General features: G+C 44.9%; 1 long non-coding RNA gene across 1 annotated transcript; it reads left to right on the top strand.

The window, feature by feature from the left end:
• The first annotated feature begins 1,094 nt into the window (after nt 1-1,094).
• Nucleotides 1,095-24,803, top strand: LOC144761407 (uncharacterized). Its single transcript, XR_013595707.1, has 3 exons — nt 1,095-1,343; nt 24,438-24,501; nt 24,724-24,803. It is a non-coding gene; the product is annotated as an uncharacterized LOC144761407 (long non-coding RNA).
• Nucleotides 24,804-27,128: the final 2,325 nt, after the last annotated feature.

Here is a 27,128-nt window from a genome sequence, read left to right as displayed (position 1 = left end):
CTCATTCGGTGGCTCTCATGCACAGTTATTTATATATGCCAACTCTCACATGTACTGTGTTTTACATATGTACTTACTATGACATGTAGCATTGAGATATCCATTTACTCATCAATACACTCATGCACACAGTCAACTGCCCATGTAGCTGTTTCCACATGCACTCTTGAACTCATACACCTAGTGAATAAACTGTTCACACATCTATGCATAGAGTCACACACCTTTCAGCCACCCCCACACAAACTCAATCTCCCATAGAAATACTTGGGCAAGCAATTAATAACACATATAGCCTCTCGTATAGCTAATGATCAACACATGCAGCAGTTTACAGAACAACAGACATAATGATGCACAAATTAAGACAGTTTAGTCACTAACCCATGCATTCAGTGAGACACATTTAATCACTCACTCATACAGTCAGTCACGCACCTACTAAATCCTTCATCCAGACACTTATACATCCACTCATTCTTCAATATGTAAGATATATTTTAACTTTACAGAAACATACAGTCACTGGATGTTGTCATCAGTGATGTCATCAGTGATGTCATTTGAGATGTCATCAGTGATGTCATCAGTGATGTCACTGACCATGTCATGAATGATGTAATATGTGACATCATCAGCAGTGGATTGCAGGTGCGCGATATATAGTTAGTGCAACTAACTATATATGGAATTTCAATGGTTTTGTGTGAGTAAAATAAGGTTTTTTAAATGCTAATTCCTAACTATATATGGTCTATAACCTATGGTTTTTTCAGTGAATATATATATATATGTGTGTGTGTGTGTGTTATATACAAACACCACAAATCTATTTATAACATTAGTATATGTTAGTTTGTCTTCTTTTGATCAGCTCTTAAACTTGCTAATAAACTCCAATTAGAATCCAAAAGAATAGCTGAATTGACACACACATGGCCTAAAAACCTTCTGAGGTTGAATGATCTGAATGATGCTGTGTGCAATTTATTTGAAACAACATAGATGGTGCGTGCCCAGGAAACCATGTATTTTTGTTCTATATAATTAATATATGTTGCATATTTAATTCATTTAATTCCTTTTAACAGCTCCAATCAAGAAAGAAGGTGCACGAAACAAAGTTAACCCATATTCAGTTATTGATATCACACCTCTGCAAGACACTGATGAAAGCCTACCTCAAGAACTAAATTGCCAACAAGAAAGCACTGGTCCCTGGGTACCAAGTGGATATTCAGTTCCTGTGCCATGTGGCTATGCTGTGCCATCAAATCTGCCTTTGATACTTCCAACTTACTCCACTCCAGTAATAATAAGGAATGTTTCTGTTGATGAAGAAGGTATGATCTTGCACAACTGTGCTTTCTCTCCTTATAGTTTAAGCTTTGTTTTATCATCTGTACATAAGAACACATCTATTTTGCTTACTTACCCGCAATCCAATTTTTTATTTAGTTGTTATTCATGTAATTGTTTTGTGCAACATTGATCTGTCACAATCATGCCACGTTGCAGTGTTAGGGAGTTGTTTGTGCTGGTGACCCTCTTGGCTGATGGAAATCATAGGAGTTGTGACTCTAATTTAGAGGAGTACAAGCTTCATCTAACTTATACCTTGTAGCAAAGCAGAATTTACTAGGCAGTAAAGACCCAGAAAATGCTGATTCACTTATACCTCTGGCATTTATACATACCCAGAAAAATGTGTGCTTCCCTTGCTGACGGAGTAGGGTAAGTAAGTTTGTAGATTTATATAGCGCCGCTTATCACCCATGAGGGTATCCAGGCCCGGTCCATGCATAATGTTGCGCTGACACCAGGACTCGAACCTGGATCCCCAGCTCTGAGTTGCCAGCTCTGGCCGCTTCTCCAAAGCCTCATTTTTGATGTCACTTCCGAAAAGGCCAAATTTGACTAGAAAAAGTCCATGCTATAATGTTCACTTTAATGTAGTGTATTCTTTCAAATAACTCATAAAACACCTTCTGGTAGATACGACTGCTATGGGCATGGGCATTCTAACTAAGCATCAGTCCCCTACCCCGACCACATGTGTCAATTTGACAAAATGGGTTTAACAGAACAGTTGATATGAATAGGCCATATCCTCATGCAAATATGGTGTCAGTTCTGTCCAAAAAATTGCAGTGTGTGTATATATATATATATATATATATATATATATATATATATATATATATATATATATATATATATATATATATATATATATATCCAAAACTAGTTCGCCTGGAAGAAAGAGGGGCCCACGAGCAAGGTAAAGGTTTCAGCATCCGTTAAACAACCATTCAGGGTGACAATTTATAATGGCAATTCATTATTTTACATAGACAAGACAGCTAAAATAAAGTGTTTGAAATTAAGAAATTAAGGAAATCCTTGAAAATAAGATCATATGTACACCAAGGTTTTAGTAATTTTGCATGCTGTTGTACTCTGCCATTCCAGGATGTCCTTAGATGTATGCTGGATTCAACAAAAAATAACTTGAGCCACACTACTTATTTAAAGGAGGGTTTCCTCACTGTTCTTCTATAGTCTACTGATTCTTCATTATTGTCAGTAAATCCTGACAGTTTCATTACCTCTTAATCAGTAAGATTCTTGCAGTAGCATAATGCCGTTTTAGATGTACTGACATCCTATTCATCAGAAATTGGCTGGTACATAAAAGCAATATTTAATGGGGTGGGTAACCCAATACACCCTTGCGGGCTTGGGCAGATTATGTAAAGTAAAAAGTGCCAGCAAGGTAATTTATTTTTAAATGATTTATTTTTAAATGAAATTTCAGAGATCAGATTGTCTTGAATCCCAAAGAAGTTAATCTGATTAAACCTTATTAGGATCTGAGTATATTTAGTGAAACAAAGTTCAAACACATCAATGTAATAAAGTTAGCAACACTGGAAATCTTTTATGAAAAATGTATTTGTTTATATAAATCAATTCATAGGGTACATATTATATCATGAATCAAATCAAGAGATTTTCAAATGTTCGAAGGAATAAATCAATTAACCTTTCAAACATCTGAATAAAAGTCCAAACTCAATAGATAGTAGCAGATGACTCCTATTACACATATAGTGAAAATCAAAAGCGTGATGAATCAACAATGAGGAATGGACTTTGATAGTCGACTTTTCGGTCTTATGTAGTTAAATCGCAAGACCTTCTTCAGGACAACATGTATTTAGTGGAGACCCCCTACAAAGACATAATGTAATCAATTACCATAATATCTTGATAGTCAAAATTAAGAACAAACATTCTTAACATTTTAACCCATGTGCAAACTATAACTAATTCAGTAAATTTGATTAAATCTTCATGTATACAGCATTTATACAAAAACATACAAATATCCCATTACTATTTCCTGGTATTTAGTATGTATTTACCTAAAACAGATTCAATAAAATTAAAAACTGTTGTCCTGCTTTTGACAAGTATATCTTATACAGCAGTTCTTCATCTCAGTTAACATTATTTACATTTGATATTCAAAATGACATTGCAGAGACATGTCTAACATGGTCCCATCTGTTTGTGCTGTGTAGGAATTCTGTCAAGGTTGGCACTCCGCAGGATCAGTGCGCCGTGATAAAGCTCCACCTCCGGACCTCCCGAACACCCCGATATGTAACCACAGGGTGTTCAAGTGATACGGTGAGGGAAAAAACCCCAAAAGGGGAAAACCCGGGAAAGGAAGGGAAAGGGACTGCTGGGAAAGGGAAGCTGTAAAACAAAGTGCACACAGGTTAATTCAATTCCTTAAACCTACTCTCATTGCATTCTCGCTAAATAGAAAGATATGTCACCTGCCCTGTTTATGCTTTGTAGCTTCCAGCCAGCCATGTACTCCTCCTTCCTCCCTTCCTTAAACAACATAAGACCACCATTAGTGTCTATGGCTTACCCTAACATGACATGTAGTATTAAACACGAAGGGAATGTACATACCCCTGGGGGATTAACCGCCCCAACATAAAGCAGCCATGGAAAGTCTTAGGCACTAACGTGACATCAGATCCTCTCCTTTTCTGATAAGTAATCCAAATCCCATCAAAACAACTCCCAAAGTAATTCCCAAGCCAGCGAAATGGATTCACTCATCCACACCGTTGGAATGCAAAGTGCATAGAAACTTCATAAACCACACCAAACACGGCAGGGCGTAGTTCCAGCACTACTGCCGCCCGCTTTGGTATTTGTAATCCAAAGTAGTACTTCCAAAAGTCATGAATTCATGACGGCAATGTGGAGGGGCCCCCCCTGCATTCCGCCACTGGACGGATCTCTGATCCACTTTACAACAGCAAAACTCGCTGTCTGAATCTCTCTCACGGAGACTTGCTAGCAAATGCCCAAACGAAAACGAAACCAGAAATAATAGCCAAGTCCCAGAGCTAACCGCTCATTAATAAACACAGCAACGCTCAACCCAGGAGACGCGGGAACGTTACCGGATCGAAGGTCTTGTCAGCCTGCAGCAGTTCCAGGAAAACACAGCCTCCAAGAGTCCAAACAGGGAACGCGGCTAGCGCTCCCGCAGGTAAACGGGTAAAATCAAGTACACTCGCTCCCCCGCCTGGACTCGCTATATCCCATCGCAGCAAAGGCTCATGGGAGATGTAGTCCGAGGCTCGAGCGTCATGGGATATGTAGTTCGGTAGGCGCGAGTCTAAATCCTGACAGTACGCCCTCCTCCCAAGCGCCTCCTAGGACCCGGCTTGGAGGGATACCTCAAATGGAAGGACCTAACAGCTCTAGGAGTGTGCACATTGTTCCATGGTTCCCACGAGTCGTCCTCCGCAGAATATCCCTCCCAGGAGACCAAGTACCAAAGCACACCCCTGCGAAGTTTGGAATCACGAATGGTTTTCGCCTCGTATTCCAATCCCTCATCACATTGCACAGGCGGTGGTGCTTTCCTTCGGGCTGTGAGAGCCCGCTTCAAAAGGTGGACATGAAACACAGGATGGATTCTCAAAGAACCAGGCAATCTCAGTCTATACGCCACAGGGTTAACCTGCCGTACAATCGGGTACAGACCAATGGAGCGTGGATGGAACACACTTCTCAGCTTAAACCGAATGTTCTTGGTGGACAGCCACACCCTGTCTCTAACCTTAAACTGGGGACCAGGACTTCTGTGTTTATCCACCCAGCGTTTATACACCTCTTTAGCCTTCAACAAATGTTTCTGCACACCCTTATGCACCTTTCTTAGGGCATGGACGTGCGCCAGTACAGTGGGGTGGTTGCTTAGTCCTACAGGGATGTCTACGGGCATTGTGTTCGCATCGTAGCCGTAGTTGGCCTTAAAAGGAGACATACAAGTGGAGCTATGCCATGCATTGTTATAGGCCAATTCGGCCATCCACAACAAGTCCACCCATGATTCATGCGCCTCCTTGGAATAACAACGTAGATATTTCTTTAATGTCTGGTTCAGCCTTTCAGTCTGCCCATCCGTTTGTGGATGGAAGCTGGTTGAGAGAGCCAATTCAATGCCCAATGCCTTACACCACATCTTCCAAAAACGTGCCACAAACTGTGATCCCCTGTCGGAAACGATCACCTGAGGGATGCCATGTAACCTTATGACCTGAGAAGCCAATAATTGGGCGGTTTGTCCTGCTGTAGGGAGATTCTTACATGAAATGAAATGGCCCATTTTGGTCAGATTGTCCACCACCACCATTTTTGCCGAAAACCCCTGATCCAAGGGCACTCCTGTGATGAAATCCAGGCTTATGTTCTGCCATGGGCGAGCAGGAGAGGGCATGGGCATCAGCAAGCCTTTTTTCCTGCTATTTTCCCCTTTTGCTCTCGCACACACCTCGCAGTTCTGTACCCACTGAGCAACATCCTTAACCAAGGAATCCCACCAGAAATATCGTCTATTGAGACTCATTGCTTTTGTAACACCAGGGTGACCTGCCATAGGTGCTACGTGACACCACTCAAAAGCCTTTTTCCTTATCTCTGTGGTAGGTAGGTACAAGCATTTTCCTTGCAAGGGTAAACCTTGTTTCAACACCCTTTCAGGAGCCCCAGCAACCCAACGCTCCCAAGCCGCCAAAGATCTGGAGCCCTTCATTTCTTCCAGGAAGTTTTCAGCACGAACAACGCACAACACCTTAGCTGTGGGGATGATAGCCTGTTGGACTTCCTTCTGTTGTTCATTAGGTAACATTTGCCTGGACAAGGCGTCAGCCTTTCTGTTGTCTGTGCCAGGTCGGAAAGTCACCACAAAGTTATATTCCGCAAAGAAAAGCATCCAGTGCATTTGTCTCTGCGTTAAGTGTCTAGCTGAGGTCATGTATTGAAGGTTTCGGTGGTCAGTGTAAACCGTTACTGCATGACAAGCCCCCCATAGGTATTGCCTCCACTCCTGAAAAGCCCTCTTAATTGCTAAGAGCTCTTTCTCTGCGATGGTGTAGTTAAGTTCAGCAGGGCTTAACTTTTTGGAGAGGTAGGCTACGGTGTGGAGTTGACCAGTGAGTGGGTCTCTCTGAGACAAGACAGCACCTATCGCTTCATCCGAAGCGTCAGCTTCTACCACAAACGGATTTTCCACTACAGGGTGAGGCAGCACTGGAGCCGTGATAAAAGCTCTTTTCAAGGTCAGGAAAGCCTCATCTGCCTCTTTAGTCCATACGAAAGGGGCCCCTTTTCTCAACAATCTAGTTATAGGGACTGCTGTTTGTGAAAAGTGCAATATAAACCGACGGTAATAATTTGCGAACCCCAAGAAACTCTGCACTACACGCACGTTCTTTGGGTCTGGCCACTCCTGAACCGCCTGGACTTTCCTGTCTGACATCTGCAAACCTTTAGAGCTAAGATTCACCCCCAAGAACTCCACCTCGCCAACCCCAAACTCGCATTTGCTCAACTTCACATACAATCGGTTTTCTCTCAACTTATCCAATACCTTCTTTACTTGAGCCGTATGACATGTTTCATCCTGTGAGTATACCAGTATGTCATCGATATACACTACCACAAAGTGATCCACATACTCCTTCAACACGTCATTAATAAAGAATTGAAACTCCGCTGAGGTGTTACAAAGCCCAAAGGGCATCACCAAGTACTCGTACAACCCGTATCACGTCTTGAACGCCGTCTTCCACTCGTCCCCCTCGCGGACTCTGACCAGGTGATAAGCCCCCCGTAAGTCCAAACGGGTATAGATCTTTGCTTCCCTCACCTGGTCGAGCAAGACAGAAATGAGGGGGAGAGGGTAACGGTTCTGCTCGGTGTTCTTGTTCAAGACGCGATAGTCCACACAAGCCCTCAGGTCCCCGTTTGCTTTTGCTATAAAGAACAGGGGTGAGGCAGCAGGGGAGCGGGAAGGCCTAATGAACCCCAGCCGAAGGTAGTGATCTATATATTCCTTCAAATGGGTGGTTTCAGGCACAGACAATGCGTACACCCTGCAAGAAGGGATTGTGGCCCCTTCCACCAAATCTATACGGCAATCGTACTCCCTATGGGGGGGCAAGGTTTCCGCTTTGCTCTCGCTGAACACGTCTCTGTAGAGACTATACTCACCGGGGAGTTGAACGTTAGTTTCTACTGCCGTGGCTGCAGAATAAGAGGTGGTTAAGACAGCAACATGAGCAGGGGGGCCAGGTACCATATGCTCTCTGCAAAACTCGTCCAAAAACTTGAACGTTTTAGACTTCCAGTCCACAACAGGGTTGTGATGGCACAACCAAGGCATACCTAGGATCACCTCGTACTGAGGAGCCGCAATGATGTTCAAAGATAACAGCTCTGAGTGTATGTTCCCTTGCAGCCTAACAGACAGGCCTACCTCGCTGGTTTTCTCCGTTATCTGTCCTGATTTCAACGTCTGTCCATCCACCGCTAAGACTTCCTCAGGGTTTTCTCTCTGGATACGTGGTAAGGACAGGCGAGACACCAAGCCATCGTCAATAAAATTGCTGGTGGCTCCAGAGTCCAGCATGACCAACACCTGATGGAGCTCTTGCTCACATTCAAGTGTCATACCTATAACGAGATGGGACTCGTTTTCTCCTATCCCGATTGTAGATAGAGAAGTGAGTTTCCACTCCTGCTCCCCCTCCACTCAGGGTCTCTTGTTCTCTGACTGTTCTGCCTCAAACCCTGTGGATGACACCGCTACTTTCTTAAATCGAGTAACACTGGAGGTCTTGGGCTTAGAGGGGCACTCGCGGACGTAATGCCCCTTCTTCCCGCAGTACATACACAATCCCTGCGTTCTCCTAACTTCCCTCTCTTCTCTGGACAACGGGGCTCTGACTGCTCCTATTTCCATCGGTTCGGGGCTGTTTTCCATCCCCCCTGAAACCTTGCGAGGGGAACGTTCAACATATAACGATCCTTTTTCCCACCTTCTCCTAGAGCCCCCTCTTTCTGTCATCCGGCTATCTAATCTTAACGCCAGGTTAATCATGTCCACACATGTCCTCGGCTGTGGATCCACTTGAGCAATTACATCTTTTAAGTCTTCCTTCAACCCCTGATAGAAAAGGGACATTCTCTTCTCTTCAGGCCATTCAGCCTCTGCCACTAGTCTGTTGAACTTGGTTAAATAGGTGATCAACTCGCCTCTTCCCTGCCTCAATTCTAGGAGCTCCTTGTCTGCGCTAAAAGTAGTAGCCCTGCAATCGAACACCCTTTCAAATTCGGCCCTGAATGCCGACCAATCTGACAAAATGGCATCATTATTTTTCACTAAAGGCACGGCCCAATTGGCCGCATCCCCTACTAAGTAAGATATGGCGAAAGCCACCCTTGAATGATTGGTAGGGAACGTTGCTGGTTTGCACGAAAAATGCAACAATACCTGAGTCAGAAAAACCTGTATTTTGCAAGGGTCCCCTGAGAATCTTTCGGGATTAGCTAAAGGAATGGGTGGAGGCACCGTCACCTGTATGGAAGATGCAGCAGAAGAGGCATTAAAAGGATTCTTAGACAACTGTTCCACCTTGTCTCGCAGCGCTGCTGTTTCCGCTTTAGAGGAATCCAGCTCTTGCTGAACCAGCACTAGGGCATGCAACACATCCTCCATGGACGCCATGTATCACGACAAACCGACCAGGCAGAGTGAAATACTTGGGTACTTGATTCTGTCAAGGTTGGCACTCCGCAGGATCAGTGCGCCGTGATAAAGTTCCACCTCCGGACCTCCCGAACACCCCGATATGTAACCACAGGGTGTTCAAGTGATACGGTGAGGGAAAAAACCCCAAAAGGGGAAAAACCCGGGAAAGGAAGGGAAAGGGACTGCTGGGAAAGGGAAGCTGTAAAACAAAGTGCACACAGGTTAATACAATTCCTTAAACCTACTCTCATTGCATTCTCGCTAAATAGAAAGATATGTCACCTGCCCTGTTTATGCTTTGTAGCTTCCAGCCAGCCATGTACTCCTCCTTCCTTCCTTCCTTCCTTAAACAACATAAGACCACCATTGGTGTCTATGGCTTACCCTAACATGACATGTAGTATTAAACACGAAGGGAATGTACATACCCCTGGGGGATTAACCGCCCCAACATAAAGCAGCCATGGAAAGTCTTAGGCACTAACGTGACATCAGATCCTCTCCTTTTCTGATAAGTAATCCAAATCCCATCAAAACAACTCCCAAAGTAATTCCCAAGCCAGCGAAATGGATTCACTCATCCACACCGTTGGAATGCAAAGTGCATAGAAACTTCATAAACCACACCAAACACGGCAGGGCGTAGTTCCAGCACTACTGCCGCCCGCTTTGGTATTTGTAATCCAAAGTAGTACTTCCAAAAGTCATGAATTCATGACGGCAATGTGGAGGGGCCCCCCCTGCATTCTGCCACTGGACGGATTTCTGATCCACTTTACAACAGCAAAACTCGCTGTCTGAATCTCTCTCACGGAGACTTGCTAGCAAATGCCCAAATGAAAACGAAACCAGAAATCATAGCCAAGTCCCAGAGCTAACCGCTCATTAATAAACACAGCAACGCTCAACCCAGGAGACGCGGGTACGTTACCGGATCGAAGGTCTTGTCAGCCTGCAGCAGTTCCAGGAAAACACAGCCTCCAGGAGTCCAAACAGGGAACGCGACTAGCGCTTCCGCAGGTACACGGGTAAAATCAAGTACACTTGCTCCCCCGCCCGGACTCGCTATATCCCATCGCAGCAAAGGCTCATGGGAGATGTAGTCCGAGGCTCGAGTGTCATGGGATATGTAGTTCGGTAGGCGCGAGATTTCTGCATCCGAGGTCCCTTAAGTTTCTCTTGACTTAACCAGAACCTTAAAATGTACATCAGTATATGATAATTTCGAGAAATAGGAAATTTCAAAACAAATCAGAGTTTGTTATTATTTAACACCTCTTAAAGATGGCCGCTGTTCTCGAGCTTTCACGGTTTTAGTTGAAACAAATAACACACTATATCTGGATATTATACAGCACCACTCCAAGATGGCTGCTGTTCTTGAGTTCTCACATTGTCATGTGCCCTTAACTAACGGGCCACACGCCACAACTTTCGTTTTCTAACCTGACGCGATTTAATCCTCGTTCACGGATGCACGCTCCTTTTGAGGTAAGCAGGCTCAAGCGGTTTTAATTAAATTTTTTGCAAAAGCAGTCTTTGGGCTACACCTTACAGCCCTCGAGGCTGTTTCCTTGTCAAACTCTACATTCCGAACTAAGAGGTTGACGTTCTGGTTAACTCTTTGAGTATTGAACGCTCAACCCTGCACTCTTACTTTAGAAATTCCTGGTGAAACAAATGCCCTCTCTTGCACTTCTTATAAAGTATGAAGTATATAGGTTAAAATGTTTAGTTTCGGACCATCAATCGTCCGTTTTCTAAAATAATTAATTCTTTAAAACATTGAATTTCTTCTTCAAACACAACAAATTTGATCTTGCTTTTCGTGAGCCTTATTTCTGTCTGCTCCTCTTTTGGCAGATTGGAACTATTTGAATTTACTGTACCACGACGTCTCTGACATTCATTAATCAGAACGCACAGAGCGTTTTTACAGTGATCAAGACAAATGAGGTAAATTTCCATCTCAACCAAACTTTCTACTATCGTCTTTAATGAAAAATTGCTTGAATGCAAATTTATGTCTATTTTTACAGAACGACTAGGATTGCCCAATCCATATATACATCCGGCAACTATTTACAAGTGATAAATTCGGATTAGAAAGTTTAGCTCTCTCGAGCAAGTAAGTGAATTTTTGTGACAATCATTAGGTGAGATAAATTTTACCTGAATGTCCACACTCTTGAGTTTTCTAGTAGACAACTTAACATATAGAGATAAATAAACGTCGATACAAACTCACAATAAGGTAAATTAACAGCTGTACCTTGAGTTTAATACAAGCGAATCTAGATAAGCAAGGAATGGTAATGAACCTCATCTTTAGCTTCGTGTTCAAATTCTATAGATACAGAATTCCTACACAGCACAAACAGATGAGACCATGTTAGACATGTCTCTGCAATGTCATTTTGAATATCAAATGTAAATATTGTTAACTGAGATGAAGAACTGCTGTATAAGATATACTTGTCAAAAGCAGGACAACAGTTTTTAATTGTATTGAATCTGTTTTAGGTAAATACATACTAAATACCAGGATATAGTAATGCGATATTTGTATGTTTTTGTATAAATGCTGTATACATGAAGATTTAATCAAATTTACTGAATTAGTTATAGTTTGCACATGGGTTAAAAAATGTTAAGAATGTTTGTTCTTAATTTTGACTATCAAGATATTATGGTAATTGATTACATTATGTCTTTGTAGGGGGTCTCCACTAAATACATGTTGTCCTGAAGAAGGTCTTGCGATTTAACTACATAAGACCGAAACGTCGACTATCAAAGTCCAATTCCTCATTATTGATTCATCACGCTTTTGATTTTCACTATATGTGTAATAGGAGTCATCTGCTACTATCTATTGAGTTTGGACTTTTATTCAGATGTTTGAAAGGTTAATTGATTTATTCCTTCGAACATTTGAAAATCTCTTGATTTGATTCATGATATAATATGTACCCTATGAATTGATTTATATAAACAAATACATTTTTCATAAAAGATTTCCCGTGTTGCTAACTTTATTACATTGATGTGTTTGAACTTTGTTTCACTAAATATGCTCAGATCCTAATAAGGTTTAATCAGATTAACTTCTTTGGGATTCAAGACAATCTGATCTCTGAAATTTCATTTAAAAATAAATTCCCTTGCTGGTACATAAAAGCAGCAGTGATGGAACTGGCTGTGACCTACATTGGTGGACCAAATATGTGAAGAGCTGTATCTAGAAATTTAAATTAAGTGCCCTCTATGTATGTATCTCTTCATATCCCCCCTTTTAATCTTGTTGGCTATCCATAAACATTCCCGGAATAAACACTCTCCCCTCCTCTTCGTCTCTAAAACCATTCCAAATTAGCTTCCTGCAATTACATGTGTTTTTCCATCTTATGTGAGTGTACTAACCTGTTGTCAGACTCACACAAACCACAGGAAACAACCAGACCCTCCTCCAAATAGTCAACTGATCTATAGCTGTGGATCACCTGCAGTTTACTTAAAACTTTGAACATTGCCCTGTTCATCTGTGAATTGAACATATTCGACTTCCCTCTTTCCCTTGACTTTCTTCTCTTCTTATTACCAAACGTTTAGTGTGACCCAATTGTTGCCTTTAGTCTTCAGCAGTGATTTACATTTCCCTTGTGGATACCCCTTTTCCTCTCCTGTACTGCTACTCCTGTGAGATTATGCTGCAAGAATACCATAAGCATACTCTGCCCTGATTTCCAGTTGTCCTTTAACAAAGAATTGCAATATGGGATTCCAACTTCATAATTGAGCCCTCATATGCCTCTTTGCCTACTTGATCATCTTGAATATCTTCTTCACATTTTCTGTATGTCTTGGTTGATTAGTTTCCATCATGCTGATTTTAAGCCAACTTCAAATGACATTTTCATACATGTGATCACCTTAAAGAAGTCTACCTCTAAAATCTCAAGCCAAACCAACTCCTCTTCATTCATTGTTGCAAGATTGGGCACATCCTTCATTTGTAGGGGTGAATTTCTGATCACTCTTCTAGATTCCTTGATCTCTAGCAGATGTTAATGTTTACAATCCTTTCTGGCCATTTTAAATTTGAAGACACACCCCTCCATAACATGGAATAAAACTGTTCCCACAAGTAAGTTTCAATAGCTGGGAGGACTTCCAGATATCACAGTAGAACTGTGAAAGCAGCTATGTGTCTTGTGAAAAAACAAATTGTAAAATAATATTTCTAACAGATAAACAATTAAGACTTTAGATGGACCTTTCTCCGTTTTTTTGTCCTTTTCTATTCTTCACCTGAGATGGAGTCCGCGCCACCCGATCTGTCTTATTTTCCGTTGTGGTGTAGGTCCTGTCCACCCTAGTTTTTACTTAATTCCAGAAAATGTCAAGGATATATTATGAAGTTTTGAGGAACTTCGATGTTCCATTTTCCAATCAACTATATTGGATAGACACCGTTTTCTCTATCTGATATCTTCAATGTCACACTTTTTGCTAAGTAATATTTGTTTCAAAGGTTTGTATCTGTTACTCATTTTCTTGTACCAGCAAAGGTACACCTTAGATGTAAATCTCCCCTAGCGTGCAGACCCCCACCCAAACCACTTCAAAAGAAACTTGTATTCTGTAACTAAAGCAAACTCACCAAGGAGAAGGAAGAGGGAGGAAGAAAGGAGAAAGTGTTGGGGGGCTAAACTGTGGCTAGGGGTGCAAAAGCACATTGTGTCCTCTTGACAGAAGTGGCATAGTCACCTATCTCTGGGAAATTTGAGTCGTTACACAGGGTCCGATTGAGAAAAGCACAGCAGGTGCAGTTATTCAGGGTATTTACCCCATCTCTGTCAAAGCTTTGTCTTGACTGGGGGATCTTTCTGGCCAGAAGGAGTGGGTTCTGTGCTCCCTGCAGTGCAGTCGCCATCGCAATGCACTACACCACTCACCTGGAGGTATTCTAGCTCCCTCTCTCCCCCTGCCACCCCTCTGTGAAGAAGGCCATCCCAGGTGCAACTAGAGAACCAGATCAGGGACCTTGAAAGGGGCCAATGTGAAAACCTAGAAGACAGCAACACACTGACTGAACTGACAAAAAGGAAATATGAACTCAATAAAATACTGAGCGAGAGGGCGGGTACATGGATAAACAAATACAAAGCTATCAATCTATGTACAGCCAACAAGGCAGGGAGAGCGCTAGCGTCATACCTAAAAGGCAAACAGAGGCAACACTCAATAGCTGCAATAACCGACACAAAAAAAACGACACATACGGCAAATAAAGAAATCCTGAAGGTCTTCAAAGACATTTACGAGAGGCTATACACTGCAGATAAGGACCTCATAGCGGATGGGGGAGCAAGCCTACTGGATAAACTTACCCTACCCAAGTTGACAGAACACCAGAGAGCGACACTAGATGACGACATAACAGGGGCGGAAGTAGAAAAAGCGATAGCAACTCTCAAGGAGAACAAAGCGACAGGGCCAGACGGATACACGGCAGCCTTCTACAAACGCTTCCATGGTCGAGGTCTTCACACACTGTGTCCGAAAGGGACGTATGACAGACTCAATGGCTGAGGCCAACATAATAGTGATACCAAAAGAAGGCAAAGACCCGCAGTACCCCCAGAACTATCGCCCAATCTCCCTAATCAACGTGGACTGCAAGATCTACGCCATGGTCCTGGCGGCTAGACCCAACACTCAGCTTTCCTACCTAATACACAACTCACAAGTTGGATTTCTTAAAAACAGGATGGCCCAAGACAATACTAGACTCCTATGCCACCTCATCAACCACCCATCCAACAGCACAGACCCGGCAGTCATGATCGCTCTGGATGCCTAAAAGGCCTTCGACAGAGTGTCATGGCCGTTTTTGGACCTCTGTTTGAAGAAGTTCGGGCTGGGGGAGAAATACAGAAGTATGGTAATGGCACTCTATAAAGAACCGAGAGCCCGGGTGATCGTGAACGGGGGGACATCAGAACCACTAACTCTAAAGAGAGGGACAAGACAGGGATGCCCTCTCTCCCCAGCCCTATTCCTACTGGCACTGGAGCCTCTGCTCGCCATGATCAGGAATAACCCCGAAATAAAAGGCGTTCGCATTAAAGACAACACAGTCAAACTAGCAGCCTACGCCGACGATATACTGATTATAACGAAGAACCTGTCCTCCTCTATAACGGCATTAATGAGCACCATAGAGGAATATGCATTAGTCTCTGGCCTCAGGCTAAACAAAGACAATTTGGAATGCAAACCCATGAATGTACACACATCCAGCGCAGTCCTGGGTAACTCAGGGCTGGCTTGGCAAAAGAAATTCCTGAAATACCTCGGCCTCTACTTTGGCGGGGACCTCAAATCAACGCTAGACCATAACGAAGGGGTTATCCTAAAGAAACTGAAGGAGAAACTGAACTCCTGGTCGCCGAGGTACATTAGCTGGTGGGGCAGGGTGGAAACAATCAAAATGATGGTAACACCCATGGTTAACTACATGCTAGGCATGCTACCACTAACACTAACAGATGACTTCCACAAACAGCTAGACAAAATGATTAAGAAATTCATCTGGAATGACAAGAGGCCCAGGATAAGCCTACAGAAGCTGAGGCTGCACAAGAGCTTAGGGGGGCTGAACATTACAAACTTCAAAACATTCCAAACAGCATGCCTAGCCAAACAGGGGATTTTCTGGCTCATTGCCGACCAGACTACACTCCGGTGTGGCTGGCTCTGGAGAGGGCCACCTTAGATGGACTGGAGCCCATGGCCATACTCACGGCAAACAGACACCCAGAGGCCAACAACGCTATCCTCAAAAACACTAAGGCCGCCCTCCTCAAGGTCGACAAAAGGATGACACAAACCATCAAAAATACAAGAGGGGAATCCATCTGGTTTAACTCCAAAATAAAATACAAAGAGAGGACACTAGACAACAGGACCTGGTATGAGAGGGGGATCTCTACCCCAGTACAATTAGAAAAGAGAGACACACCACTAACATTCGACACCTTAAAAAATGTACACAACCTACCAGACATTGAGTTCTATGGGTTTCTCAAAATCAGGGCGGCCCTCACCAGAGCAAACCTTGGCAAAGAGGTCCCCTCCATTATACAATATATGGGGAACCTGAACAAGACCGGCCACCAGACTGCCCACCTATACAAACTTCTGAGCCCAGTAACTTTGAAACTAAACACCAAAACGCTAGGGTTCTGGGAAACACTACAAAACGGAAACTTTAGCGAGAAAGAAAAGCTCCGCCTGTGGCTCTCAGCCTCTAAGAACAAGGTATCCCCCAATTAGCACAAACAAAATACTGGCTACTCCACAAAGCGTTCTGGACGCCGCCAGCCTAGCGAAGGTCGGAATCAGAGAGAATGATATATGTTGGAACTGCCACATAGAAAAAGGCGACCTCGCACACCTAATTTTTCATTGCACCAAAGTCACGACATTCTGGAACAAAGTGAGAGACCTCATCAATAAGATAGTGGGTCACAACTTACAGCCAGACTTCGTGGATTTAGTCACCGCATTCATGGCCCCGGACCTAGACTCCAAGGGGGACAGTGACCTGATAGACCTGTCAAAACAATACTAGCGAACTGGAAAGACACAGGGAAAGCAACATTCAAAAGCTGGGTCAATTGGGTCACCTTTCTCAGAGGGGGGGACAACATCACAGCAAGGAGCACAGCCAACCACACAGAAAGAGGCGAGATGTGGGCCTCCCTAGATGAGCATACAAGCCCCCATAGACAGCCCACTATACCATACCTCGGGCACTGGAGGCTCGGCGTATAAACTGTCACCAGACCTGCACTGTCCCCCCCGTCTCTGCTCTTCTTTCCTTCCTCTACCTTCATGCTTTCTCTTCCCACTTCTCGAGGGTAATACAGCGTGTAGCCGAACCAAGACTCGCCAACCGCCGACTGCAGATCAGAATGTTCTCCCGCACAGCCAAGCTTGTTGATACGCCTACTGTAACCACAACGGCGTCTGTAACTTACCTGTATTGCCTTCATGTATCAGTACTGTACTGTATATAAAATTATCTTTTAATAAAACATTTTGAAAAAAAAAATAGATTGCTCCTCTATTCAATTCCACGCCGCCTCAGTTTGCATTTTTTTTTATTGATGCAGCCCACCGCCCCAGAACTACAAACCAGGGTTGGTTCTATAGCGATACATTGTTAGCTGTCCTTGGGTGCCAACAGATGGTGGGAAACATGTTGTTAGTTAAAGCAGTAAGTTATGTTTATTTGGATGGTGATATGGGTAACTAAATTACACTTGCCTAATGTGGCATAAATTCTTCCACTGGCAGGAAGAGGTAAGTGTTTTGTCCACTGCCACTAAGGGGTAAATGTTTAGGTAAAACATCTCCAACTTCCTTCTTTGGGTGGAAAAATACCCTCTATTTTGGCACACAGATAGAAATTGATTTCAGTGGCTTCTTGTAAGGTGTTACGGTTTTCTTTCTGATAGCCATTAGTCCTTGAAGAGGTCACCTGACTAGAGCATCTCTCTGCTTCATAAACATATCATGTTACCTAGTAATGTCCTCATTTATCCCATCTTTTATGTCAATGTTCATTTCACTTCCACTTATCGACCATTAAATGCAGTGACGTCCGGTACGGATCGGAGGTGGGGTGTTGGGTGGGGGTAAGAGGTTGTAAAAAGAAGAAAAACTGATCTTTTGCCGTGTCTCCCCTCTGTCTCCGCTCCCAGCCGCACAGGAACCAGGTAGCATACCCAGGCTCCTCTGACTAATCACAACCCTACAATGCAGTCTTGTTATTGATCTGAGCGCTGTGGTTCAGCAGTTAGCTAGGGAATGGGAGCCTGGGCATGTTCTCCACCTAGGCAGGGTGGAGACCATGCAAAGTGCCCATGATGGTTTGGCTGGCCCAACAGGGCCAGCCAAACATTCATGTACACTTAGAAGTGGGCAAACCACTCCTCCCCTGTTCCTCTGTCATCGGAGCAGCTCTGCCCGCAAAGCAGCAGCAGAATAAAAAATAAAATGATAATAACCTTGAGTTATTAACATTTTATGTTTCCTTTATTTCACTGCTGCAAAGCAGTGATGCGACGGACCTCCGCGACTGATTAAATCTCTGTCTTTTTCCATATGCCGTAGGCATATGAGTCTTCAGAGAAGTTATGGAATCAAGTTATATATTTTGCAGGTTTTACCTTGACTGTCTTAAGAAGGTTTAGCAGAATGATGTCCCAGTTGTTGTGCCCCAGGGAACATTGATTAGAAAAGTAACATAGGACAACTAAAATAATTTAACACAATCCAACAGGTTCGAGGCATGTGGGCTGCTGAATGCATATCTATAGCATAGATCGCCGCCTAGTGTTGGGTCCGGATGATTGCACATTGTTGTCCTGGAAGAGTCTTTGAAGTATCACGAGATAGGTGGCTCCTCCCCTGGACTACAGTGTGCATGGGCATCGACTCCATCCCCAGATTGTTTTTTTCCGCCATTGGGTTCGGATGTATATTCGACATCTCCAGTTCGGAATCGATATAGACTTTTCTTACGGCCCGAAGGCTTATTTTAAATACGTCGGTATTGTATGCGTTCGGTCCCAGCTCTGTTCCGGCTCAGTTCCCGAGTCGGACGTCCAGAGGAGTCGCGTGGCTCTTCGGTACTCGGGGCCCAGTCGACGCAGCAAGACTTACGACGACATCATGGAACGGAGTCCGTTCAAGAAATGTCCCGTGTGCCGATCTAAGTACCCGCACATCGACGTCCACCCTGTGTGCAACAAGTGCCTGTCGCCGGACCACGATGAAGCCAACTGTATGGCTTGTTCCAGGTTTCGATCGAAGAAGACGATTCGACTTCGGCGCCATCGAAACTGAAGACGTCTGCCCCTCCGGCCGCCTCCTCGTCTTCGGACACGTCGGGGCAGCCGAAGCCGAAGAAGGCTGTCGACCCGGGGAAGTCGGCCAAGGGCGCCGAACCAAAGTCGGTCAAGGCCGTCGACCCAAAATCGGCTAAGGGCGTCGAACCGAAGACTGGGGCCCCGCACCCTGTAGTCAAGGCCGCCAGCACGAAGCCGTCGACGCACAAGGCCGTCGGACCGGCAGGGGGACACAGCGCGCAGAAACAGGCTGATCCGGTACCGGGTAAACATAAGGCATCGACGCTCGAGTCTTCACTCGCTGGTGGACCGAAGACGTCTGTCCGATCGACGAAACCGTCTGCTTCCTTTACGAAGCAGGTGTCGGATTCTCTTCAACGCATCAGGAACAAGGCTTCCGCACCGACGGATGCTTCCGCCGCGAAGCCAGCTGCCACGACGCCAAAGTCTTCGGCGCCACTCCTGTTTACGTTGCCGCCAAAGGTAGCACCAAAGGCCTTCGCTCCACAGTCGGTAACCGAAGCGCCCGTACCAGTGTCCACGGCGCAAACACCTTCGCAGCCGCTTTGGAGCTTGAAACCTCGACAACCCTCGGTGGAGGAGCAGTCGGAACACTATATCGACGCCGACACCGGGAAACTCACCCTCTACAAGAGGAAGATCACGGCAACCCAGCCTTTGGAGTCCTACACGATTCCTTTGAAGCGCAAGAAGCCTGCTGCGGAATCTCCTGTTCTGGTGGAGCCTCTTGCTACACGGACTCCACGAGTGGCTACACCCTCACCCACTTATTCGGATGTGGAGGGTGGGGATGGTGATGACGAGGAGTATGGCTTTCCTGTCAACACTGATCCTGAGGATCACCACGACTTATGGACAGTTGCAGGTGACCCAGGGGATCAGCAAACTGCCCAGGACCCTCAAGTGTACGCTGTCAAGACCTCTCCTACCGAGGATTCAGCTGCATTTAATGCTCTAATTGAGAGGGCGGCTAAAAACCACAACGTGGACCTCCACACTGACCCTATCGAAGTGGACTTCCTTTTTGATACCTTTTCCACTGCAGAAAAGACTGTCAAGACTCTCCCCATGCTTAAGGGGGTTCTCAAACATGCTGCAGACATTTTTAAGGAACCCACAAGGGCCAGGGTGGTCAACCCAAGGATTGACAAAAAATAAAGGCCGGCGCCTGGCGACCCCACCTACATCAGAGGCCAGTTGCCATTGGACTCTCTGGTCATCTCTAATGCCCGGAAGAGGGCGAACTCACAAACCACTGGTGATGCTCCTCCCCCCGACAAGGAATCTAAAGTGCTGGAGGCATCAGGGAAGAGGGTGGCGGCTCAAGCGGCCAATATCTGGCGTATCTCTAACACTCAGGCGCTGCTAGCCAGATATGACAGGGCGCACTATGACACACTAGAGACCCTGTTGCAACATCTTCCAGATCAGTATAAAGAGGCAGCTGAGATGCTTATTCAGGAAGGGAAGCTTATCTCCAACGCTTCCATTAAGTGTGCACTGGACGTGGCGGACACAGCAGCCAGAGCCATTAACACCAGTGTCATGTTGAGACGTCAGGCCTGGCTCAGAATCTCTGGTTTCAAGCCAGAGATACAAACTACCATCCTCAATCAGCCGGTAAACCCGGACAGGTTATTTGGTCCAGAGGTGGATACCACCTTGGAAAAGATAAAGAAGGATACCGAAACTGCAAAATCCATGGGGGCTCTCCAGTCCCAGCAGTTTCGGGGAAGTACTTTTCGTTGCGTAGAGGTGTTTCCAGAGGCCAAATGTCCCAGCAAACGCAATACAATAAAAGTGGGGCGCAGTCCTCTTACACCAAGCAGAGTAGAGGCGGCTATCGGGGCAACAGCACCAAGGGCAGAGGTCGTGGAAACAACAACTCCCGCTCCTCCGCCACCAGTAAACAGTGACGCCTTGTCACTGCCCCCCGACCATACTTCACCTGTCGGGGGGAGACTCCAGCAGAACTTATCCAGTTCGGTTATTGTCTGGAGTTAACAGCTACTCCGCCCAACATGCCACCAAAACACCGTCCTATGTCCACAGAGCATTTGCACTTATTGCAGCAGGAGGTACTAGTCATGCTGCAAAAAGGGGCAATCGAGCTCGTGCCGTTGGAGGAAGAAGGCACGGGGGTGTACTCCCTGTACTTCTTAATCCCAAAAAAGGACGGATCCCTCAGACCCATACTGGACCTCAGACCCCTGAATCAGTACATTCTATCAGAACACTTTCATATGCTCACACTGCAGCAGGTTCTCCCGTTGCTCAATCGGGGAGACTTCCTCGTAACCTTGGATCTCAAGGATGCCTATTTCCACATTCCACTGCATCCATCACACAGGAAATACCTCAGGTTCACTATTCAGGGTCGGCATTATCAGTTCAAGGTCCTGCCCTTCGGGGTGACCACAGTGCCCAGGGTGTTCACAAAATGTCTGGCGACTGTAGCTGCGCACCTCAGGAGGCAGAACGTTCACGTTTACCCTTATCTGGACGACTGGCTTGTCCAAGCAAAGTCGGCCCAGCAGTGCGCAGCCAACATGTCCCACACCATTCACCTCCTTCACAATCTGGGATTCTCACTAAATTATCCCAAGTCTCACCTTCAACCGGCCCATGTGCGGCAATATCTGGGTGTGACAATCGATACTCTGGCAGCCACGGCTCAGCCAACTTCTGTGAGGATCAACAGCATTCAGTCGCTGATCCAGAAGTTCAAACCGCAACACTCGCTTCCAGCAAGAGTGTTCATGCAGTTGATAGGCATGATGGCCTCCTGCATCTTCATAGTCCCGCACGCAAGACTACATATGCGTCCGCTCCAAGAATGCTTGGCTCATCAGTGGACTCAGGCTCAGGGACAGTTGAACGACCTAATGTTGGTGACCGGTCGGGCATACAGCTCTCTGCATTGGTGGACTCCACACAACCTTTGCAAGGGCCGACCGTTCCAAGAGCCTGTGCCACAGATTATCCTGATGACAGACGCATCTCTCCAGGAATGGGGAGCTCCTGTGCTCCACTACACAGTGCAGGGACTATGGACAACGCAGCAGAAAAAGATGCACATCAACTACCTAGAACTGATGGCAATCTTCATGGCATTGAAGGCATTCAAAGTACATCTGTGCAACAAAGCCGTGTTGATCCGGACGGACAACATGACGGCCATGTACTACATTCAAAAGCAGGGAGGTATGCACTCTCCGCAGTTGTCTCATCTGGCTCAGAGCATGTGGAAGTGGGCCATTCAGAGGAACATCTTCCTCATGGCGGAACACCTCCCGGGCAAGGACAATCAGATGGCGGATCTGCTCAGCAGGTACAGCCACCAGATGCACGAGTGGGAGATACATCCATCAGTACTCCGCCCGTACTTCCAGCAGTGGGGTCATCCAGAGATAGACCTGTTTGCCACAAGGGAAAACGCAAAATGCCAAAGCTTTGCCGCCAGGTTCCCTCACCCACAGTCGCAGGGCAATGCGATATGGATGAACTGGTCAGGCAGATTTGCGTACGCTTTTCCCCCAGCACCTCTCATACCGCTGGTGGCACGAAAGCTAAAGCAACACTCGATGACACTCATCCTGGTTGCTCCAACGTGGGCACGCCAACCATGGTACACCACGTTTCTAGAACTCTCCGTGGTACCGCATCAAAGGCTGCACCTCACACCCAGGCTTTTGACGCAGAGCTGTGGCGACATTCAGCATCCAGACCCGCAACAGCTCAACCTGGCGATCTGGGTCCTGAAGTCTTAGAGTTTGGCTACCTTGACTTGCCTCCTGAATGCATGGATATCATACGGGAGGCTAGGAAGCCCACCACCAGGGCCTGCTATGCAGCAAAATGGAAGCGGTTTGTCATTTACTGTACTGAACACGACATCAACCCGCTAGATGCATCCATTCCCAACATCATCTGTTATTTGTTACATCTTTACAAATGCAATCTAGCATATGCTTCCATTCGGATACACTTATCCGCTATAGCGGCTTATCTCCAAAACAGGCAGCATCTCTCCGTTTTCAGAGTGCCTGCCATCAAAGCCTTCCTAGAAGGACTTAAACGGGTCATCCCTCCCAGGACCCCTCCAGCTCCTGTATGGAACCTCAATGGGGTCCTCACCAGGTTGATGGGCCCACCTTTTGAGCCTCTGCATTCCTGTGAGATTCAGTTCTTAACATGGAAAGTGGCGTTTCTCATTGCCATTACGTCTCTGCGACGTGTTAGTGAGCTGCAGGCGCTCACTGTACAAGAGCCATTCATACAGATTCACTCCAACAGGGTGGTGCTGCGCACTAACCCTAAATTTCTTCCTAAAGTGGTTTCACAGTTCCATGTCAATCAGACCATTGAGCTGCCCGCGTTCTTTCAAAACCCAGAGACACTGGCAGAAAGAATGCTCCACACTCTTGATGTCAAACGAGCTTTGATGTACTACATCGATAGGACAAAGGATTTTAGGAAGACACAACAACTCTTTGTTGCCTTTTCAGCCCAGCACAAAGGCAACCCGATTTCCAAGGCAGGGATAGCCAGGTGGATCGTTAAGTGTATTCAGATTTGCTATCACAAGGCTAAGCGCACGTTAACGGTCCCCCCTAGAGCACACTCCACCCGCAAGTTAGGGGCCTCCATGGCTTTCCTTGGTAATATCCCTTTGGAAGACATTTGTAGAGCAGCCACATGGTCTACTCCACACACATTTACTAAACACTACTGTGTAGATGTGCACTCCGAGCAGCAAGCAGCTGTAGGGCAGGCTGTTCTAAAGACACTTTTTCAGACATCTGCAGCTGGCACAGGCAGCCGCCGTTAATGGAGGGACTGCTATTCATTCTATGCTATAGATATGAATTCAGCAGCCCACATGCCTCGAACTGAATATGCTACTTACCAGTATGCATCTGTTCTTGGCATGTAGGGCTGCTGACATTCATATCGCCCGCCCTCCTCCCCGGCGCCTGTAGCGGCTGCAGAATTTACACTTATTCTTAGCATGGTCATCGCTCACGCTGTTACACTCCATCTTCGCCACAATGGCTAAAAACAATCTGGGGATGGAGTCGATGCCCATGCGCACTGTAGTCCAGGGAAGGAGCCACCTATCTCGTGATACTTCGAAGACTCTTCCAGGACAACAATGTGCAATCATCCGGACCCAACACTAGGCGGCGATCTATGCTATAGATATGAATGTCAGCAGCCCTACATGCCAAGAACAGATGCATACTGGTAAGAAGCATATTCATTACTGTTGCTATGTGGACAGCCTATAAAACAAGTTTTATGATGAGGGAGATAGAAATATAATATTTCATGATGTGTAACCTTTTTGTTTTTATAAGGTACGCAAGAAGTAGCTACAAACAGCCACTTAAACTTCGAGGGCTTGGACGATCCATCAAGTAGGTCTGTGTCCATGGAAAAATATTCCTACTAATCTTTTAAATTAATGTAAGCGTTAAATATACTGTATAGAAATAGTTTGAATATATATGTATGTAAACAAAAGCATTTAATATTTATATATGATTTTAAAATAGTACTTCAAAAGTGGAGAAAATATATGCAAACTATACAATAAACATTTTCATAATTTTAAAGATTTCCTATTTTTGTTTCACTCCTAAGAGAAGACATTCAAGTCAAAGGAGAAGAAAATGTACTAGCCAAATGGGTTTCTGATCCAGCCAACACTGAATGGATGGAAAGTAAGTTGCTGTTTTTAATTGCAAGTATTCCTATGTGTTGGCAGTCCTTCTTCTCCATAAAGGTTTTACAATTACACATATGCTGTCCTCCTTACAAATGCACAGATATCCTAAGGAGGGTGGTTCCATGAAGGATTGTAAAGCCCTTCAACACAGATGCTGCAAGGGACTATTAAAATATTTAGCCCTCAACGGGTTTAGCTTCTGCCCTTCAGGCCAGTGGAGGCTATGTCCTCCACTAGTGGAGGACTGCCTGCAGTACGCAGAGATATTCAACACTACAATGGAATTGCAACACCAGAGCGTCTTCTGTAGGCTCCAGTGTTGTCCGAGGAGCATGCTGGGGACATACTATATTGTTTTGCTCTGCACAGCATTGCTTTTTTTTCTAAACATGTGTCCACTTTGAGGGTTTGTTATATTTCTATGTGTGCATTGGGGCCTTTAATACAAGATCTGGAGCAAGGTCAATCTGCCAGGATGCAATGATTCTGATCTCTTTCTTCATAATCCCAAGATACTTGTTAGCATGAGTTTGAAGTTTTCTTTTCAAAATGGGAAAATAGTTTCACGGTTGTGGGTGCCTGTAAAATACTGTGCTGCCTTTTGTCTAGGCTTGCACTATACAAATACCCATACAAATATACATATTTGAAACCATAAAAAGTGGATATTGAGTCAAGTTCAAATACATACCTACCCGCCGTCCACCAAGAAGAGGCTAACAACAATTTAATTAGTGTTCTAGAAGAAGTGGGAATCATGCTCAGCAGAAGGCAATAGAAGAGAAGCCACCATCAGCTTTGGGGAAGGGAATATACTCAAAAAATCACATCATCAAAAAAATGATAGAACACTAATCACCCTGAATATTCAAACTCTGAATCACTGTGCACAATCTGCTCTTAAGTGCAGCCCGAAAAGAAATTATTGTCTGCTGCAACGGGGAGTGGGGGAGTGGTTCTGGATAACCCTCAATTAAATGTTTGCATATTTTCAGAATCCAACATATTCTGTCCACCAATAGTACCTGTGGTTTTTACTCTAAAGCTACCAGCAGAACACATTTTATCAAGCAAACAAGAGGTCAACGTCTTTCCAGCTAGGCTTGCCTAATTTAGCAATTTCCTCCCTGAAATCAGGAACCTTCATTTGTATAAATAAATTGAACAAATGGAAAGTATTTAATAAGCAAGTGCTGTGGTTCAAATATAAATGCTTTGTGTAAGAAAATGGGTTATTGGTTGAGGGGGTGAAACCCCTACTCCAGCAACAACCACAATCCTTGTCAGAGTGAACCACAAAAGTCGCTAACCTGTCCTTAACCCTCTGGTAGCTTTGGACATTAAGCTTAACTTGAAGGCAATGCGTAAAGTATTTTTTGCATCACTCAAACAGTAATAAAGTAACAACACAACATAAGAAAAATCCCAAACCAATTTCAAAAAATAGATACAATTTTAATGAATCCAAATACACAACGAACAAAATAAAGTCCAATCAGTAGAACCAGAGTTATGGATTTTTTATGTTTTTAGTGATAAATATTGCCTAAAAGATCAAAGCATCCATTGTGGTTATCTGTTTACGTGAGACTGAGGCAAAGATAAAAGTTAAGGCTGACTGTGATGGATCGCAGGCCAGCTACATGAATTACCATCGGAACTTTAAATACATTTTGGAGAATTGTTATTGAGAAGGTAGAGTTTAGCAGGGCAAGGCAGCAGATTGTTCCTCAAGTGGAAGCATCATTGTAGGGGAGCTGGTGGACAGAGTTGTGTGAAATGTTTTACCTTCCGACTTTTTGGGACGTTGAAAATCTCCAGAGGGACAAAGCAGCAGGCTTTAACCGACTAGGACTCCATGAGGCCAGATAGCTTCACTGATAGGTTCCACTGGACAGGATTTGCTGCTGTGGAGAAGAACATAGTTGGAGCAACTCCGAAGTCAGGCTGACCAGCGATGCATCGCGGGCTGATCAGCTGGCAGGTAGCTTTTGGTCTTGTTCTGCTTCTCAGGAGACTTTTGGTGACAGTTTTTGTAAGTCTCAAGATTTAAGGTTAGACAGGAGCATCACCTCTAACACCACTTCCAATGGTTTAGTACTTGGGTGAACCACTTGGAGGGTGAAGCAGGGGTTTTAGGGCCCATTCTAGCAGAGGCCAGGTGCTCTGAACTTTATGTTATGTCCCTGTTGCTCAGTCAAGAGACCAGCCAACTAGCCCTTGTTTGCTATAGCCCAAACTGTTTAACTCATGGGTACTCACAAACTTTCTCTCTGGGGTCAAATTTACAGTGTGGTTTGTGGCCGAGGGCCGCACCGGT

Source organism: Lissotriton helveticus, chromosome 6, assembly GCF_964261635.1.
Source record: "Lissotriton helveticus chromosome 6, aLisHel1.1, whole genome shotgun sequence".
Taxonomy (NCBI): Eukaryota; Metazoa; Chordata; class Amphibia; order Caudata; family Salamandridae; genus Lissotriton; species Lissotriton helveticus.
The sequence above is the reverse complement of the archived record's forward strand: the minus strand, read 5'-3'. Positions and strand labels throughout refer to the sequence as shown.